Consider the following 19737-nt stretch of genomic DNA (forward strand, 5'->3'; position numbering starts at 1 on the left):
TCAGTTTTTCTACTTTTCTGGAAAACAGTTAATTTTTTAGTATCTGATAGTGGATAAACTGACTATCAGCTCTATAAAATATCGCCAGTTTCCTTGAAAATATTTTCCACATACTTCCACTGGTAAGGCCTTTTGCATTCTTACATTTGTTGTAAACTTAAAGCAGCACTGCCAGCACACATCAGGACATAATGCTTCACGGCTTAGTGCCTGCAAAGAGAGGCTTAGTGCACTTAGGTCAAAAACTATGTGAAGCCAGGGTTTGGTGGTTACTACAGCTAAAGTTTTCCTGCTCATGTGGTCATGACTGTCAAATCTTAAGCAAAGAATCAAGCAGTTTTTTAATAACCTACAGACCTACTTGTGCATTTTTGCATGCCATTTACCAAAAAAGTTAAGCATCCTGATTTTATTTATAACCAAACCACAGTTGTTGTTTTTTTGTGTGTGTGTGTTTTTAATTCTCACCATTTCAATGATGTGATATCTCTATAAAAATCCAGCTCCCAGTTCTGCTACATGGCATGTACTGACTCGTCAATGTCAAGGACACTTCTGTTATGTGTAGAAATTACACCACCCGTCTGATATTTTATAGGCTATTGGTGGTCTATACGCCATCTGTTGACTAACCTCAGCCTAATGAAGTGTTGGTTTTTCTTTTTACACTTAGGCACTCGTAATTCTACATTATTGTACAGTTATTGGCGGCTGAACCGCTCGGCTGCATCTCAGACAAGTCATTCCACTGCCTTCGCTGTCCACATCTCCAAAAATGCATTTTCTCACCATAAGGAAGCGTGCATATATGTAAATGGACACACACAGGCACACCCTAATTTCAGATTTTCTATCACTGGCATTACAATCTAAGCTACACTGAGCTTAGCTACACTTTCAAAGAGTATTTTCCTACGTGTCCAAGATTTCCTAGGCAGAAATGTGTGCAGTGCTTCAGAGACCTGCTGAAAATTGAACTTAACGATGCCTGGCTGAAAACAACATGCACATTCAATGTAAGACCACAGTCCAGCTGGATCATGTCCATGGTCACTGTTGGAGAGTGTCCAGAGGAGGGCTATAAAGATGGTGAAGGGCCTAGAGGGGAAGACATATGAGGAGCGGCTGAGGTCACTGGGCCTGTTCAGTCTGTAAAAGAGGAGGCTGAGGGGGGACCTCATCGCGGTCTACAGCTTCCTCGCGAGGGGGAGTGGAGGCGACCTATTCTCCTTAATCACCATTGATAGGACCCACGGGAATGGTGTCAAGCTGAGGCAGGGGAAGTTTAGGCTGGACATCAGGAAGAGGTTCTTCACCGAGAGGGTGGTCGCACAATGGAACAGGCTCCCCAGGGAAGCAGTCACTGCACCAAGCCTGTTGGAGTTTAAGAAGTGTTTGGACTGTGCTCTTAGTCATATGGTCTGAATTTTTGGGTAGACCTGTGTGGTGCCAGGAGTTGGACTCTATGATCCTTACGGGTCCCTTCCAACTCGGGATATTCTATGATTCTATGATTCTATGTTCAGAAACCCTAATAGTAGGACAATGCATGCTGAAGACTGTATAGTTGGGTTACTTCCCTATTTTAATCAGTTATTCTCAAGATGGCATAACCTACTTGTAAAACAATTTTCCTGAACGGAACAACAGGTCAAATTACATATTCTTGATCATTTAACACTTTTATACCAGTGTTTTCGTCCCTGAACTCTCAAAGTCTATGCTTTGATTAGGGTACGCTTCCAGCTAAGAGAGATGTAGGATTTTGTTGTTGTTGTTGTTTTGTTTTTCCTGGTTAAAGAGACTGGCAACACTACATGTGTTCATCTTAACTGATGGAGAGTTAAAGATGTCTACTCAGTCTTTCTTTAACTTTAGCAGCATTCTATGAAAAAATCTCAGAGAATAATTCAACACTATCCTCTTCTTCTTTAATTCCACCTTGCACTGTTTCACACATCAATCCTTACAAGGAAAACCATCCTGTTGCAAGTCTTCATAAGTTTAAATTAAGAATTATTAAGAATTAAAATTTAAAAAAATAATAAGAATTTGGGCTCCAACTGAAACAATGAGGACTTTGTGTGGCTGACTTCAGAGAAAAAAGATGTAATAGCTGTTGGTTGCACTTCAGAAAGTATGAAGAACCTAACACTACGTATTTCCTTCTTGGCATTCCAGAATGTTGCTCTTTTCGTTTTGTCTTTCTAAACTAGGTAACTGACCTGTGCAACCTCATGGCTTGTGTCAGATCATTTTTATGGTTCTGAACGTACCATTTGATTACATGCTGTACATACCGTTAAACAGAGCACTGCTGTGTCTCAAGGTGATGGAGACTCAAAAAATAGCTCACCAATTAATCTAAGCAATTATGCTAGTGATTGCCAACAGATCAGCAGACAGCCTTATGTTATGTCGCTTTCTTATACCAAGCATTTAGACACACCCTATACTACACCTATGAGAAAATTGATCACTTAGTATCAAAGCAATATTAAGTCTAATAGAAAATTATCCTTCTGCTTTAACAGTTTGTTAATTTTACCGGCTTGTCTGCAATCAATTGTCGAAATAATGTGCTAGAGCAGGCATAGAGCAGCACATAAGAGCCATGCATAAAATAGAATTGTAATCTATGAACTTAGACAAAGTGAAAAGTCAATCAAAAGTGAAGCTTAAAACAAATGGCATCCTGCTTCAAGAATTATCTCTTAGAAGAAGGCATTTAAATCAGTTCTGCTGCTTGTGTACTCGTATTCATGTAACTTCATCAGCATGCTGGTTTAGAGTTGCCCAGATTGGAAAGCATCTTGGATGCCTATGTCTGTATCACTTCTGTCAATCAGTATCTTCTTACAGGGTTTGAAGAAATTTCAGTAATTGCTTATGCAACAAACAAACCAAAAATGCATGGTTCCTTTTCTATGCACAGAACTGAATTGCAGTTTGAGTCATTTAAATCTGCCAATTTAATATATATATATATATACATATTTACAATACTTTTGTATCTGGTGCTAGGCAGTTAGCTTTCATAGCAACTTGTGTAACGTGTAAGTTTGTTGGTTTTGTATGACTGAAGACTTCACAGCACCATAGTTCTCTCTGAGTGTATTCAGTGCCTGCTGACTTCACTGCTTTGAAAGGCAAAGAGTTTAAGTTTTTCAGCCAGGTAAATTTACAATTGGACCTTGAGGTTTTCCAGGTTCACTTGAGAGTTCATTAAAGAGCCACTTTCAAGGGGGTTTCAGTCAAGGTATCAGTCAAGGCTGTTCTGATGCGCTGGTGCAAGCATTTTTAACTATATGGCAAGAGTATGCAAACAGGTCCCTCAGATTTGTTTTAGTTGGAGAGAATTGGTTTGCTCAGAAATAAGGCTTCCAAATTCCCAAGGAGATTTCTTGAGACCCATGGCTAGTCCCATCCCACCCAGCTATTGCCCCAGCTGATCTCTTCTTTCAAAGCCACATTTTGCAATTTGCTTTCTTTATTTTTAGATACATACATGTTTAAAGATTTCTTCCTTCTTTCAGTTTTGTCAAGGCTTTTTCTGCAGATTGGTTATTTTAGGATACTTTTCATTTTCTGTGGGTATTTCACGATTGCCTGTGCACTATTGTCTCTGTGCATAGTATGGGATATTTTCAGATCAGTAAGTGAATGGTTTTATTTAGGGAGGTCAACTTCTAGGTAAGGATTCATTCGTACCAGTCAGCCAAAATTGTCATCCTAGTCGGTTATACTATTTGTTAAACAGTAGCAGCAGATGTCATTTCTGACATTGCTTGGTCTTCACGAATTTTGTGAGGGTGCGCAGCCATGAACTGCCAACCTTGCCTTCTTCTAGGAGCTGCTGCAGTGGGAAAGAGCTGACCAATGTAGAACAAAGTTTCCTACTGTTTGCTGTATTCATAATCAGAAAGTCAAATTCCTTGCCATGTCTGGGCAGCCACTTGGCTTTCAGCAGCAGAGAAGCAGCAGCTGCAGCAATGTTCAGTGGATGGAGGACAGTAAATAAATTGTTTTTATTTTTTTCTGTCCTCTCCAATTTTTCAATTAGAAGACAAACCCTCTTTTATTTTCCTTCATCCTGCCTGCTATATTCATCTTCCCTCATTATATCACAGTAAGCTAATTGAGCAAAATGCAAGTGTTTGTTAGCATTTTGCTCCTCACGTGCTTGCTTCCTTCTCTTTTCTATTTAGCAGCTAATTTCACGGGTAGTCCCAGTTTCCGATTTTCAACAGAATAAGCTAATTAGAGTGGAACTCTTGGGGACAACAGTGGCAAGTTTTTGATATTCGCCCTGAAAGGTATCCAGCACGTACTGCTATTGGCATGTTAACTCCAGTTACAGCCAGTTGCTTCTGAAGATGTTCAGCAACTGGCAAACCATTCAGGACTTACACAGTCGCTGGGTCTTCCACATTCCCTCCGGGGGCTCAGCTGCTGTGTCTGAAGATAGAAACGCAGAAGGGCTTCAGCTCCCAAGTGTTTCCAGTCCATAGTCTCTTTGTGAGTACACAAGACCAAAGATGTTATCTATCTATGCTTTCATTCCTGAGTAGATAAAGGACTGCTTGGTTTGTACATGAAGCAAGTTTACAGATCAGATGCTCAGCATGGCTTACACTGTATTCCTGCCTCCCAATTCTCAGAGAGGAGAAGATAATGTGGGACAGGAGCTGTTCTCAGTTGGCAGCGCTCCCAGGAAATGCCCACAAACTTCTGGGCCTTGGCATACTTGTAGGACACATACTATTTCTGCATTTTGCTAAAACGATCGATGCAGTTTAATAACCAAAAACAATCCTTTGACAGGTAGAAGGCTACACCCAGTCATTTCAGTTGCCATCAATAGTAGTGTATAGCCTTAGAGTTTTATCAGTCATCTCCTTCATATTGATAAGAGGTGCAAAATGACTATGACAATAAATTTCTAACAATAGAGTAACCAGATTGGGAGCAAGTGCCATGCCATACAGATACCCATTTCAGTTAATTTACTAAGCACATTTTTTAACCTAAACATTAAAATTTAAATGATCAATACTTCTTAATGAAAGATTGCATGTTGAGTCTCATGAAACAGTTACATTAAATTGTGCTATTCAAATCATGTACATGGATTACATTCCTATTTACTGTTTTCTCATAACAGAACTATTTCCAGTGTGAGACCTACCAAGTGTATTGGCCCAGGTTTCCCCTAAACTTAGATATTTCTCAAACAGGTTTGGAGATTTGCACAGTTTTATGAAGCTTTTGATTTGCCAAATCTGTAACGGCTTCACAAAGGTGCCTTCCATAGGAGCTACAGCAGCTCATGTGAGTACTTGTCATTGCAGCATGCAGCAAAAATTGAGACCAAATTGTGTCCTCTAGCCAAATATGAAATTTGAGTATCTTCATTACACTATGGAGATTGTGTGACAAGCAGCAATTTCATTATAAAAGCAACTTTTCCATGTTTGGCTATTTCAGGTAACATGTTGCTTCAAGCTCCATGTGCTCATTTAAAACATTCTTCATAGGCTTTGATTGCTGGGTTGAGCCATGAATAAATACCGCTGCTAACACAACCTGCCCCTGTGTTTTGTCAAAAAGAAAAAAAAAAAGGCAATTCTTTTCTGAACTTGCTGCAATGCATACTATATTTTGTCACTTCACTTGCATTCCATTCTTTTTTTTGGTTGTGTGGAATTTGATTACTTTGAATTATTGTCTGATTCTGCAGTTAACTACAGTGACCTCTAAGCTTGTGTAATTATTAAAAGTCACATTTAACAACAATGTGATATAAAATTATTGTTATGCTACAGGGAAGAACAAATCCAGTCAGACACCATGGGGTTGATACTAGTTTTATTAAAGTATTAGCTCACCTAGAAGTATGATTTCTGATTTAACTGATTGTGCTTTTTAGCAGGGATAAATATCAAAAGCCTTGCACAAATCTGACAAATCCAAAATTCCACAAAAATAATTTCTTACAAATGAAGATCGTATTAGGCTATAAGAAGCTACAGTAAGCTACAATTGTGATACCTGGAGGAAAAGATCTACTGTGATGCTATTTTCACTACCAAGTGTCCACCCATGAGTAATTAGAGCCTACACTAACTTAGAATCATAGATCATCGAATATCCTGAGTTGAAAGGGACCCACAAGGATCATTGAGTCCAACTCCTGGCTTCATACAGGACCAACCGAAAATCAGACCAGGTGTCTGAGTATTGTCCAAACACTTCTTCAACTCTGTCAGGCTTGGTGCCATGACTGCTTCCCTGTGAAGCCTGTTCCAGTGCCCCACCAACCTCTCAGTGAAGAACCCTTTTCCTAACACCCAGCCTGACCCTCCCCTGTCCCAGCCCCATGCCGTTCCCTCGGGTCCTGTCGCTGTCCCCAGAGAGCAGAGCTCAGCGCCTGCCCCTCTGCTCCCCTGTGAGGGAGCTGCAGGCCGCCATGAGGCCTCCCCTCAGCCTGCTCTGCTCGGGGCTGAGCAAACCAAGGAACCTCAGCCACTCATACATCTTGCCCTCTAGAACCTTCACCATCTTCACAGCCCTCCTTTGGATGCTCTCTAATAGAATTATGTCCTTTTTATACTGTGGTGCCCCAAACTGCACACAGTACTTGAGGTGAGGCTGCACCAGCGCAGAGCAGAGTGGGACAATCCCTTCCCTCGACCAGCTAGCAGTGCCGTGCCTGATTTATCCTGTTGGCCCTTTTGGCTGCCAGAGCACATGGTTTACAGAATCACAGAATAGTTTGGGTTGTAAGGGACCTTAAAGATCATTTAATTCCAGCCTCTCTGTCATGGGTAGACTCATGTTGACACATGTACAACTTGCTGTCAGACTCCCCAGATTCCTTTCTGTGGGGCTGCTCTCCAGCCTTTCACCTCCCAGACTGTACATATAGCCAGGGTTGCCCTGTCCCAGGTGCAGAATTCGTCATTTAGTCTTGCTAAATTTCATGCGGTTAGTGATTGGCCAGCCTTCTAATTAGTTAAGATCTCTCTGCAAGGATTCTTTGCTCTTGAGGGAAACAACAGCTCCTCCTAATTTAGCGTCATCTGCGAAATTACTTAGTATACCTTCAAGTTCTACATCCAGGTCATTTATAAAGACACTGAAGAGAACTGACCTAATATGTACTCCTTGGGAACCCCACTAGTCACCAGCCTGATGTAATCCCATGTATGCCCATTTACACCTTTGAGCACAACCCATCATCCAACTGTTAACCCATCATATTATGTATTTTTCTAGCTGTATGCTGACATTTTGTTTAGAAGGATACTGTGAGAAACAGTATCAAAAACTTTACTGAAATCCAAAAAGATTACAACAACTGGCTTCTCTTGGTCAACTAGGTGGGTAACCTTGTCATAAATGGAAATTAAGTTCATTAAACAGGCCTTTCCCCTCGTTGTCATTGGCCATGACTGATGACTGCATTGTCTTTCAGCTGTTTTTTTTGAAAATCCCAGAATAATCTTCTCCATAATTTTACCAGGCACTGAAGTTAGACTGACAGACTTGTAATTACCAGTGTCTTCTTTGTTGACCTTCTTGAAAATTGGGACAACATGTGCTGGCTTCTGGCTGACTGGGACCATTCCAGGTTCCATAGAACTTGCATAAAAAAATGGTTAATAATTCTTTATTTTTATTTTTATTTTTTATTTTTTATTTTTATTTTTAATTCTCTGGCTTACTTTTTGTCATATTTTACAGAATTCAAGGGAGCAAGCATGTAGCTTTATCCTTTTGAGGTGAAAGAAATTGCATTTCTGATCATTTCACTCCACTATATCATTTATTAAAAGGATTACAGTTATTCACAAGCTCTCAAATTCTTTGCATTATTGTGGATTTCATTTTCCACTCTCATATCTTGTGCTGTATTTGAAAAATATAACTACTATTTAACACAACCTTTCTGTTTTAAATTTGTTATATGTAACATCCAAAGGTGGAGACACTTTTATTAACTTTTCAAGACATATGGTGGGCTTTTTTAGGTGTTTTCCTTAAGGACAATGTCAAGAAAAGCAATGAAAGATTTAAAATAGTTTTCTATATATATTAATAAATATTTATATACACATAATTTTTTAGAATTATTATTATTATTTTTTTTTTTTACTACAGTAAAAGTAATCTGGCACTTGCTCCTTTTATGCCACTTTTTCTGTACTATCTTTAAGCCAACAGTTCTCTTCAACTGTGATTTCTTTGGCAGTATTCAAAACTAGTTTTCTTCTTTTTCATACATAATGAAATGAATTCACTCCATCATCATTCATTCATGGGACACATTCATTCCTTGAAATATATTTAGAAACATTATTGTTTCCCATTGATTCATCAACAATATTTTTATTTATAAATGGTCTTCAGAAAATAGTTATATCCCATTAATATTTTCATATATTTAAGCATATTAATATTTTCATATCTAAGATTTTTAGATTATTATAAATTAGGTAATAAACTGAATATTAAAAACATTCCAAAGAGTGAAAATTTGCTTTTATTAATATTGAGGTTTTGTGAACAAGGCCAGTCAGAACATTCTGAATAAACAAAACAAAACTGTACTCCAAGTGTTATCTGTGGAGGAATAAGGTGGCAGCTGAAGCTGAAGACCAGTCATGGAGATGCACAACTGCTTCAGAAAGCTGTCAATAGTCTTTTCATAACAGACTAACTGAATGAGCTGAATAAGTACTGATATTCGTATTTTCCATAAAACAAATGGTTTTAAATTACAGAGTTGCCTGTTTTTTTTCAATGACTGCTGACTTTGAAAGTGTAAGCGGTTTGATCACAATGGAAGGTTTCTTCTCTATTCACTAAGCAATCCATTTGCCATGAAGAATGAAAATACTGATCTGTAATGTCATCCTCTATCTTGTTTCAGAGAGCAATACATACCGAATGCTGGAGAGAAATAAATAGCTTTACCAATAACCTCATACTGCTATCATAAATCCTAAAACACAAGTATCACTATCCTGTAAAAAATATTCACATTGTGACTATTGTACCTGTAGGTGAAAGGAAGCCAACTGGAAAACTCGGTAGGAAAAGCTGGTATCTTTGATCAGATGAGCTGGTATAACTGGAAAAGCCAGACAAGGTTTTAGACACGCACATTCTTCAAACCAACTGAAGTAGTCTTATATGCCTTCACTTTTTTTTTTTTTTAAAGACTTTCTTCACGCTATAAATTTAGTTTCTCTTACATCCTCAGAATATCATGACGGCAAAAATGCTATTTTAGAATGTTATGAGGTCCATAAATTATTTCTTTTGATTGGATTTGACCATACTGCTTTTTAATTAAATAAGTTATTTCCTTTCCCTTTTGAATTACAGAAAACAGGAGAGGAGTAAATCCATAATCTCTCCATTCCATTTACCAGATTAAACTTGGACCATATTTTGCAGTTATCGTTCTCTCTATATTAAATGGTCTTAATCATTCTATGCATACCTATGTTTATGTCTTTTATGCTTCTAAACAATTTTGTTATTTTTTTCTGGACTCGGTTGCTTCTTTAACTTTTGTATCAGATAATGTATGAAAAGCTGATCAGATTTCTTAGTCCTCCTCAAGATGGGGATTTCCTGTGTATTTATGCAATAATATTATAAGTTCTAGTATTAGTAGTAAATACATTGGTGGTGTAATCTTATTTTAGTCTAAAATGTGAGTTGCGATCAATCCATCTAAAAAGATCATGTAGCAAATACATTTTTGCACCTTTATGATATCCTTATCTTATACTTGCACAAAAGTGGGGATTTATTGCATTAACGTTGGTGGGGGAGTAAAGGTTTATTTTTTTAGTTCTGATGTGATAATAGTAACACAATAAAAAAGTTTAGAAATTAATACCAAAAGAGAGAGACAGAAAGAGATAGAGAGAAAGCTAATGTATGGACACAAATCCATTATTCCAAAAATATATAAATTTAGGAAAAGGTTAGACAAATAAATGTAAGAAATGAAATAGATTTAGGTCTCCCTGCCTTGAGGTAGTGCTCTAAATTGGATAACCTCTTAAGGTACCTTCCAGACCTTTAACTGCGCAGAATGAAATGCATAATTAAAAAATCTAGACCTCCCTGCACATGCATTAATCTAAGTCATTTATGAATATTTACATTTTACGAGTCACTCTCTTTCAAATTGCTAATAAATCGAGTAGATAAGAAAATGGTGGTTCTAGCAGAGAGCCTTTCCTTGTTCATGTCAAATAGCAGCATGAAGTTCAACAGTGACTCTTCTTTTTTTCTTTTCTTTTCTTTTCTTTTCTTTTCTTTTCTTTTCTTTTCTTTTCTTTTCTTTTCTTTTCTTTTCTTTTCTTTTCTTTTCTTTTCTTTTCTTTTCTTTTCTTTTCTTTTCTTTTCTTTTCTTTTCTTTTCTTTTCTTTTCTTTTCTTTTCTTTTCTTTTCTTTTCTTTTCTTTTCTTTTCTTTTCTTTTCTTTTCTTTTCTTTTCTTTTCTTTTCTTTTCTTTTCTTTTCTTTTCTTTTCTTTTCTTTTCTTTTCTTTTCTTTTCTTTTCTTTTCTTTTCTTTTCTTTTCTTTTCTTTTCTTTTCTTTTCTTTTCTTTTCTTTTCTTTTCTTTTCTTTTCTTTTCTTTTCTTTTCTTTTCTTTTCTTTTCTTTTCTTTTCTTTTCTTTTCTTTTCTTTTCTTTTCTTTTCTTTTCTTTTCTTTTCTTTTCTTTTCTTTTCTTTTCTTTTCTTTTCTTTTCTTTTCTTTTCTTTTCTTTTCTTTTCTTTTCTTTTCTTTTCTTTTCTTCTTTTCTTTTCTTTTCTTTTTCTCTTTCTTTTTCTCTTTTTCTCTTCTCTTTTCTTTCTCTTCTCTTCTCTTCTCTTCTCTTTCTTCTCTTCTCTTCTCTTCTCTTCTCTTCTCTTCTCTTTTTCTCTTCTCTTCTCTTCTCTTCTCTTCTCTTCTCTTCTCTTCTCTTCTCTTCTCTTCTCTTCTCTTCTCTTCTCTTCTCTTCTCTTCTCTTCTCTTCTCTTCTCTTCTCTTCTTTCTCTTCTCTTCTCTTCTCTTCTCTTCTCTTCTCTTCTCTTCTCTTCTCTTCTCTTCTCTTCTCTTCTCTTCTCTTCTCTTCTCTTCTCTCTTCTCTTCTTTTTCTCAGCTTGCCTTTTTCTTCTTGCTCTTCACTGTGCGACTTGCTTCTTTTCTCCTTCAAAGGAATTTGTCTAAGAATTTTTACACATGGAAACTAATACTGCATGTGCTAACATGTCGATTTATACAGTAATTTTTACACCAGAATGATTCCTTTTGTAAACTGGAATATTTTCTTCAGTTTACACTATATTGCTTTGGAAGGAGTTTTAACTGAAGTGAAAAGTTTTCTTTTAATCTAGAACAATTGTGGCAATGCAAAATTGATACCCTTTTAATGGCTGCATATTGATTTAACAATGTCACTATAAAATGTACAATGATGTTACTGTTCTTATAGAAACAGATGAATATTTCATCGCAGACAGAACTTTCCTCTGTGATACGATTATTTGGATCAGCAACCTTAAGAAAGTTAGACATACCTATGAACTAAAAAATGGAATTCTAATCTTCTTCTGGTATATGAGCGTATGTGTTGTGATTGTTTTTAAATATATATTTCTGTAGACCATTGTGGGTGCATTCCTTTGTTTAAAAAAAAAAAAAGTAGAAGAAGAAGAAAAAGAAAAGTATGTATTCCTTATGACAAACATTAGGACCCTTACAAGAGGTTAAACGGAAGCTTTGAAAGTCAAGTTTTGTCTATAGGCAAACCTAGATTGCATACATTTAGGTGCTTTCAATGTCCATTACTAATTTTAATGCTCTTCCAGATCAGTTTCACAGTGAGCTGTGCTGTTTATTTTCCTGTCTTAATGGTTGAATAAGTGGGGAAGGGCTGTTTTCTACCAATTCCACATGTACTACCAGACCCAGCCTCTGCTTAAATCCTATGATGCAAGAAGAATTCTAAGCTGGATGCATGCTTCCGACCTCAAAAACAATCTGTGTGAATCATGTATCTATATCTTCTAGTCCACGCCTCTTCAACCTGTGTAAAGTGAAAGTTCGTCTTTCCTTTTTATAAAAAATCTATGGGCAAGCTTACAAAGACACTATACTTTTCTTCACTTACAACCAAATTGAATTATTTTAAACTTCAAATATCATTTTAGTACTTTTACTTAGTCCCATTTTCTTTCCCGCTTGCCTGTAAATGCATCAGTTTGCTCTATTATTTTACATTTTTTTTCACATGATCTTCTGATGCCTTGTGATCTGCCTGATACAATTTGAGAGCCACTATTCTGTGAAGAGTAGTGAGCAGAGGCTGAGGAAGGCTCCCTAAGTGGTCTGCTGTCCAGACACTGAGGAGACATGAGGTCAGGAACCATCACAATGCCTTCATGGTAACCCTTGTCTTTCTCCAGTGAGCAGCCAAATTTGAGAGTAAGCCCAAAGAAGATGTCTAAAGAGCTCCAGAAAAAATCTGTCCTGAAGTAACAGCATATGTGTAAAGATTTCCTCCCTTTGCTGCCCCTTCTCCAGGTGCACCATATAAAGAGATGATCTTTCTCACCGATTACCACTAATATTGGAACCGTTTTTTCAAGACTGAGTTAGGAAATGTTGGAGTCTACTCCTTGGTGAGTTTTTAACCAGTGATTCTGAATTACCGCAGAGCTAGATGGCATCTGATAAGGTATAGATCAAATGCAGTAAAAGTTCCAGGCAGAGGCAATCTCTGCCTTTAATAAAAGATCCCAGAGATGGATCTTTCATTTTAGCCGCTTTTCATTGGCACTATTGAGACTTAGTTCCCTAAAACATAAATCAGTACTTTCTCTCATGGCCAAATCAGAGGCAGTTGCAGCTTAAGTATAAAGACTTCCTTACATTAGGTTCGTGTGGGTGCAATGCCACGAAGCAATGGACAACAACAAAGGGAGAGCTCAGCCCCTCTCAGCAGGAAATGGAAACCCTGCGGCAAGCAACTCCATGCTCCTCTCAAAACAAAGAAGGGCTCTCTCACACCAGCTACCTAGCTGACCAACTTTGCATGGTAAGGACCATTCCAAAACAAATACCTCTCTTCTTTTTATAGTTCCTGTGGTGCATGGCAATGCACAAGCAGAAATTAAAAGCAGTGAGGCAAAACTGGAGAGCTAGCGTCAAACCCCACAAGCAGCTTGATTGTGCAGACTTGAACAACTGTTAGTTCCTTCCCTAGGTTCCCATCTTTTTACAACTGATGTACCTTAGGCACTTTACAAGGTGTAGGATGCTTTACCAGCTTGCTGAGGTGTTCTACCCATCAGGCAGGTCTGGGTCATGCTGTGGGCTAATCCCCTGGTTTCTACAAGTCCAGGGCTTGCAGTAGGTCTCTGCCATGTGACGGCACTCTTGGACAGCAGGAATACAAGGCAGAGGACTTGGCTGGGCAGGTGCTGCCTTGCTTAGACACACTCCTACAAGACACTATATGCATTATCTGTTCTTTCCTGGCAAGTGAAAAGGAGCAAGCAGGGTGAACTGCATGTGTCCATTCTCCTTCACAGTTCCAGAATGGAAAAATCTTGTCATTTGACAAGTTAGACCCCAACCTCAAGAAGCCTTTGGTGTCCTCAGCTCTCAATAGCTTCTGGCACGTGAGCCAAAGTGTAAGTGCTGCTTCTTCACTTTCTGTTAAGAATTAGTAGTAGAATGCTCCAATGTTTTCTAAGTTTAATGATGGGGCCACAAGTGATGATCTGAATTGCAGATGGCAATGGTTCCTTCCTCTCTGATTTGGCTTTGATAGTTCCTTTGATGTAGAAGAACTGTGAGCCTAATTTGCATAACATTACTCCCACTCCTATCAGTCTGTTGATGAGCTATCTTTATTAAATTTTCCACCATTTTGGGATTATTTACATACTTCCTGATTTTATAATGAGATCCTGTTTAACTACACAGGGAGCCTACTGATGAACATCTGGTACCTTATGAGTTTTGTTACTCTTAGCATGGTGTTTAAGATTTTGCTCCTGTTACAAATTATTCCACTCCATCAGAAATGACTACCTTTCTTAATTGACATGCAGTGTCTTGTCAGGGAAATGGCAATTGGGGATGATAAAACAAATAGCATGATAATTATGAACAAGTTGAATTGGTGGTTTTGCCCTTTATTAATATGAACATATGGAATATCTCCAAAATAAAAACATAAAAACAATTATGTTTGTGTTTTTACTAATTCTCTCCTTGTTACAATTTTCACTTCTATTCTGACTCCAGATTTCTTCCTCTCTATAGTAGAACATTTTCTGGAAAAAGATTTCTCTTACTGCAGAGTGGAAGAGTGAAGATCTGTTTTCACAGAGCCCTTGAATATAAGGAACATCCAATTTTTGGCCAGAAAATAGATTAAACTTTTTGAAGCTCTGTTAAACTTCATTAAATGCACACTTGCCTTTCTTATTTTCATGAACTGATTTGGTTATAATATTTAACGTTTTTATTGAGATTTCCATGTGACATCACTCATTGTCCACTTTCTGACATATTTTTCTCATATTCTCTAATATTTTGTTCTTTGGTTTTAGGCAGCACAGTGAAAAAGAGAAAACAAAATCCAAAACTGCAAACATAACAAAGATTTCCTTCGCATTTTTTTCTTAGAATTAGTTCAGGAGATGGAGTCTGCTTTATTGTCCAAAAGAAATAAAAATTCCTAGGAGCTGTTCTATGCTGGTTTGAAGAGGTCCCCCAAGCTTACCCTTGGGACTGGAGAGATGGAAGATGCTAGTGCACCTAGGACTAAGGTCTAATACTGGTTAAACTCCGAGGCTTCCACTGCAGTTCAACTAGCAATGAGAGCTTTACTTGTGCAATAGGCAGGCTATTCAAAATACATACCCAGGAGGAAGACCTTATTCAGCTATAGATATATAAATGTACTAAAACAAAGATTCTGGACAACAGCGTCAAAGAGCTGCAAGCTTTCAAATCTTTTAAAATTTATTTATTTATCTTAGCAAAGACAAAGTTATTTGCCTACCTTGCAAAGAAACATTTTTCTACCCAGAAACTTTTGTAACTTTCACAAATTGCCAACTTGCCCATCCTTTAACTCTGAATATCTTGATGCTTGTGAATGTCCAGAAGTACCTATTAATAATGAGGTTATTCTTGCTGGAAATAATGTATTGGGTTCCCTGCAAAATTTAAAAAATCTTCTCCACACCCATTTTAAATAGCAGTCCCTTAAAGTACCAAATAATTAGTTTACTGAATAATGCAAGGTATTCCAGGAGTTAGGTATGCAGGGTTAAACCAAACACTAAAGAATTACATCACTAGCTAGTTCCTAGCATGTCTGCTTTGTAATATGTAGAACATGCCCATGTACAAGAAGAAGGGAAAAAAAATAAAATTTTTTTTTGAATCTCTATAAGGTACAAAAATTTAGTTTGTGATTTATTTTGATTGAAAATATTTCCTCATTTGCCTCTTGCAAAGTAACCATTAATTTACAATTTGAGTGTTAATATGTGGCAGAGCATTAATGTTTCAGATAATTTTTGCATACCTAAAATGTCTATAACAGACAGTGGGTTTTCTAATTAAAAATAAGACACTATATGTAATTCTGTAATGTATTTTAAAATGCAAAGCCTTTTAGATTGTGCTTTTCCTTCCTTTAAAAGAATGTTAGGAGTTTTGAAGGGTACATGGAGAGGATCACTTTTTATTTGATGAGTCAAGTTTATAATAAAATGGCTCCAAAGACCAAATAAAAAATATCTGAGATGACAGAAGACAGGATATTAATATATTGATATAATCTGGTTAATAATACAATATGTTCCCCAGCTTAGAGTTTTTGAGAAACTTTGAGGACTAAGATGACTGTGTTTTTTTTTCAGGTATCACAAAGTTACACAGTACATTTTATGGTTTAAAAGGTACATTTAAAAATAGGTGATATATGCACACACACACTTGTTACTGCATTGCCCTGGTCAGGCTGCAGAGTGAATCCATGATCAGCTCCCCTCCTGAGAAATCGTCCTCTACACAGAATAACTGGGCACGAAGGATTCATGTGGCAGCTCTGCATCCAACAGTGCAGGAGGCAAAGACGCACAGAAAATGGAAGACTGCAGTGTATGAACATCTCAGCAGTCCTCAGGTGCCAAAGCAGCCCTTAGGGCAGCAGGTAGCTTGTTTTGGTGGCCGTGTTGATACAACAGATAGGAAGGCATAAAACTCCTTAAAGTCATCTTTGCCCTCTTCTTACACCCTCAGGCCAAGCACAAGTCCAATTTTGCTGGTGCCACCATGTTCAGCCACATTGTGGCTGAGTTCTTTAATACTTAGCACATTCCAAAAACCTCCCTCTTTTCACAGGGCTGATTCAATAAACAAAACACAATAAAAGCTACTGAAAAGTCTGGAGCAGGAAGGAAGCTGGCTTACCACTCCTTGATTTCCCATGCTGCCAGCGTTATAAATTGCCTTTTTCAACAAGGTGGCTGCAGATGGCCTAGAATTTCACTTTCTTTTCTTCTAAGCATAATTCAGAATCAGTGTATCAGTCCTAAAAGCATGAGCCTTGACATCGGAGGAGGAGGGGACTGAAGGGTTTCATTGCTAGTGGGAAGATGCTCCTTTGAAAGCATCATCCATCTTGGGTGATCACTGAGGGGTGGAGGAAAACACCCATTCCTAGAAACCCGGTTACAAAATTTCCTTTAATGTTTCTAAGGACAGGAATCTGTCTTTCTAATTTACACACAAACCTGATGGATATTTTAAGAATTGTTGACATTCCTTTATATCAACCTTTTTTATGCTTCCTGGCTCCTTGCTCTACCTGCCACTTGAGCTTGTGTATAGTAAGGACTTGTATCACTTTCCATATGTGTCGCACCTTCATATGGCTATGTTTTCCATAATGCGCACTGAATACCTAAGTGTTTTAAAAATATCTATGTCGTATTGAAATACGTTTTTCCATAATCTAATTGCATTGGTCCCTCCCTATGCTGTGCTAAATCTCAGAACGCTGTCTAAATTTAATTTAATTCAAGATTATAGTTGAGGTACCTCAATTATTTTTAAATGGTATACTTCATTTTTATGTAGATTTCTATGGGTGTAGGTATGAATGCAATGTGTGATAATGAAGAAAACTACACTGATTGTGCTCGAACCATTCAGAGCAGTGAATAATTGCAGCCTGTATGATGTCTCTCTTCACTCTGTATTAATACACAGAGGCCTGACCTGAGGATGTAAATTCTGTATGGGGATAATTTCTGAAAGCAGAATTTTACTTCTAGCCATGCAAGTACCTCATTGTTCACTGGACATTTTGAATTATATATTAAAAGACACAAGCTAAAATCATGCTCTTTGTACTGAAAGGACGAGCTCCTTTATTCAGCAGATTTTAATACCATCCAGAAAAGCAGGGTCTGCACAGCATTTGAGAGTTAGGCCTTTGTTTCTCAAAATCTCATGTGCCTCTGGGACAGGAAGAAAGCCTGTGCAACAGGTTTCTGCACCCTTGCCGACTTGTTCAGACAAATTAACTTGTTATGACCAGTTTTGCTCAGTCTTCCTGAGGGGAGACAAAGGGGTGTGGAGTGTCATAACGCTGCCTCACTTTTCTCAGTGAATGTTTTTGCTTTGTAGCTTGATTTGAATGGAGGTTTTTTTTTTTTTTTTTTTTTTTTTTTTTTCCAAACACTTGTGACACTCCCCCTCCGATCTCTGCGGTTGTGTAGAGCTCGTGCACTGTGAGCCTTGTCCTTGGAGCAGGAGCAGGCACAACAGAGAGCTGTTTCCATCTCCCTGGCGAAGGACCCTTGGTCTTGGATGCACATCCGTGGTCTCCTGGCTGTCAGACCCATCCGTCAGGATGGCACGGAGCCCATCCTCAGCCTTGTTACGTGTGCTCACTGCAACGCAGGTACTCAGCAGCCATGGGCTTAGGGCAGGCACTCCACAGCGTGGCAAATAGCGCCCAGCATACAGGAAATAACACCTCTGGGCTGTTTGTAGCTCTGTATGTTTATTTCGGGTATATGTGTTATGTAGATAGATGTCATGGGATCTGTGGATAGAAAAACGTGAGTCAAAATATTTGTATCTGGAAGCAGGAAATTAGACTACTAAGTCTGTATATATATATATATGTACATATACATACATGTGTCCATGTGTATGCCCTGTTTTTCAAAGAGGAAGATACACTGCAGTTCCCTGTACAGAAACAGATATTCATTCAGAACATCTGAAAATCAAACCGCTTGAAAATATGGACTGGACAGACACCTGGCACAGTGTTCATTTAGCAAGTAGCTCTCTTTTAGACTCCTGTTTCTGTAAATCTTGGTTATTTGTGATACCACCCAGGATAAGACCATGGCATCTTGAAGTGAAACGCTGAAGGGACAAGCTCAGCCTCTTGGACGCACAACTGGGGCAAGGCATGGAGGTGTACAGAGGAGATGACGTTCGCTTGCAGCTCTTTGGCTGCATTGCCTCTAGATCACCGCTCCACAAGTGCGCAGGCAGATTCATGTTATCTTTTTCAGATAATGGACTGCGGACCTCCAGCAAACTTTCTCTTCAGAGCTTTGTGTGCAACACCGCTCTCTGTGCGCTCTCGGTGTGAGGTCTCCTGACTTCTCGCTCTGTGTGAGGGTGGCTTAACAGTCACTGAAAATGTGGGCTCAGTGATTAGCGTGCTGGCAGCAGAGCGGCAGGAGGTCTTGCTTACATCCACAGGGCCAAACAAAGGTCTCTTTGTAGGGCCCGCTGCTGTGGGAGTGTGGCAGCTTAAGAATACACAGTTTGTCATCAGCAATTATCCGGGTGTCATAACTGAGGATCTGCCACAACACCTACAGTTCCGACACACAGCGTGCCTCTGTTGTGTAGTTCATTCTCATTGACTTATTTTTGTATTAAGTGTCCTTTGCAACAATCTGGCTAATTAAGAGGCTCCATACACCACTATGTATAACGGATATACTGAGTCCCTAAGCACTATTAAATGCCGGAAGGACGTAAAAGAGCAATAGAGCAAATGCAAACCAATCACATATATCCTTCTGTGTATTTATGGTTATACCTGTAGAGAAATGTGTGAATTCCCTATTGTTTTAAGGAGTCCTTTCTGAAGCACAGAGAAGCTCATTTATAGCCTCTCAGCTCTTCACAGACTACTTTTGAATAGGGAGCTGTGAACGGTCACTGGTACTATTTTTAATTTTTCCTCTTTTTCAACAGTCATTTAAAAGAAGAGGTTTATTCATTTATTCAGTTAAATTCACCAGGGATAGCTGCACTGGAGAAGGGACTGAAAGCTCCAATTCACTTTAATTTGTCTGTTTGCTTACACTCTCTATCGGAATGCAGTAGCAAACAGCCAGAAGTTTTTTATTCATGAACATACTCTTTGAACAAGGACATTTGAAAATAGACATTTAGTTCTGTAACCATGAATATAAGTTTTGGTTCCAGTAAGAGAGAGGCAATGAACTGTGTCATAGATGTCCCGCAGAATTAAGCTCTTTGCGGGCCTCGGTGTGGCAAAAAGTGGAAATGTAAAATCCTGTAGCCCACACCGTTGAAGCATTGACTCGTCTTTGACACAGCCACCGGGGTTCTGCTCAGAGCCTGCTGGTGAACTGAA

The sequence above is a fragment of the Anser cygnoides genome, chromosome 2 (genome assembly GCF_040182565.1).
Source record: "Anser cygnoides isolate HZ-2024a breed goose chromosome 2, Taihu_goose_T2T_genome, whole genome shotgun sequence".
Taxonomy (NCBI): domain Eukaryota; kingdom Metazoa; phylum Chordata; class Aves; order Anseriformes; family Anatidae; genus Anser; species Anser cygnoides.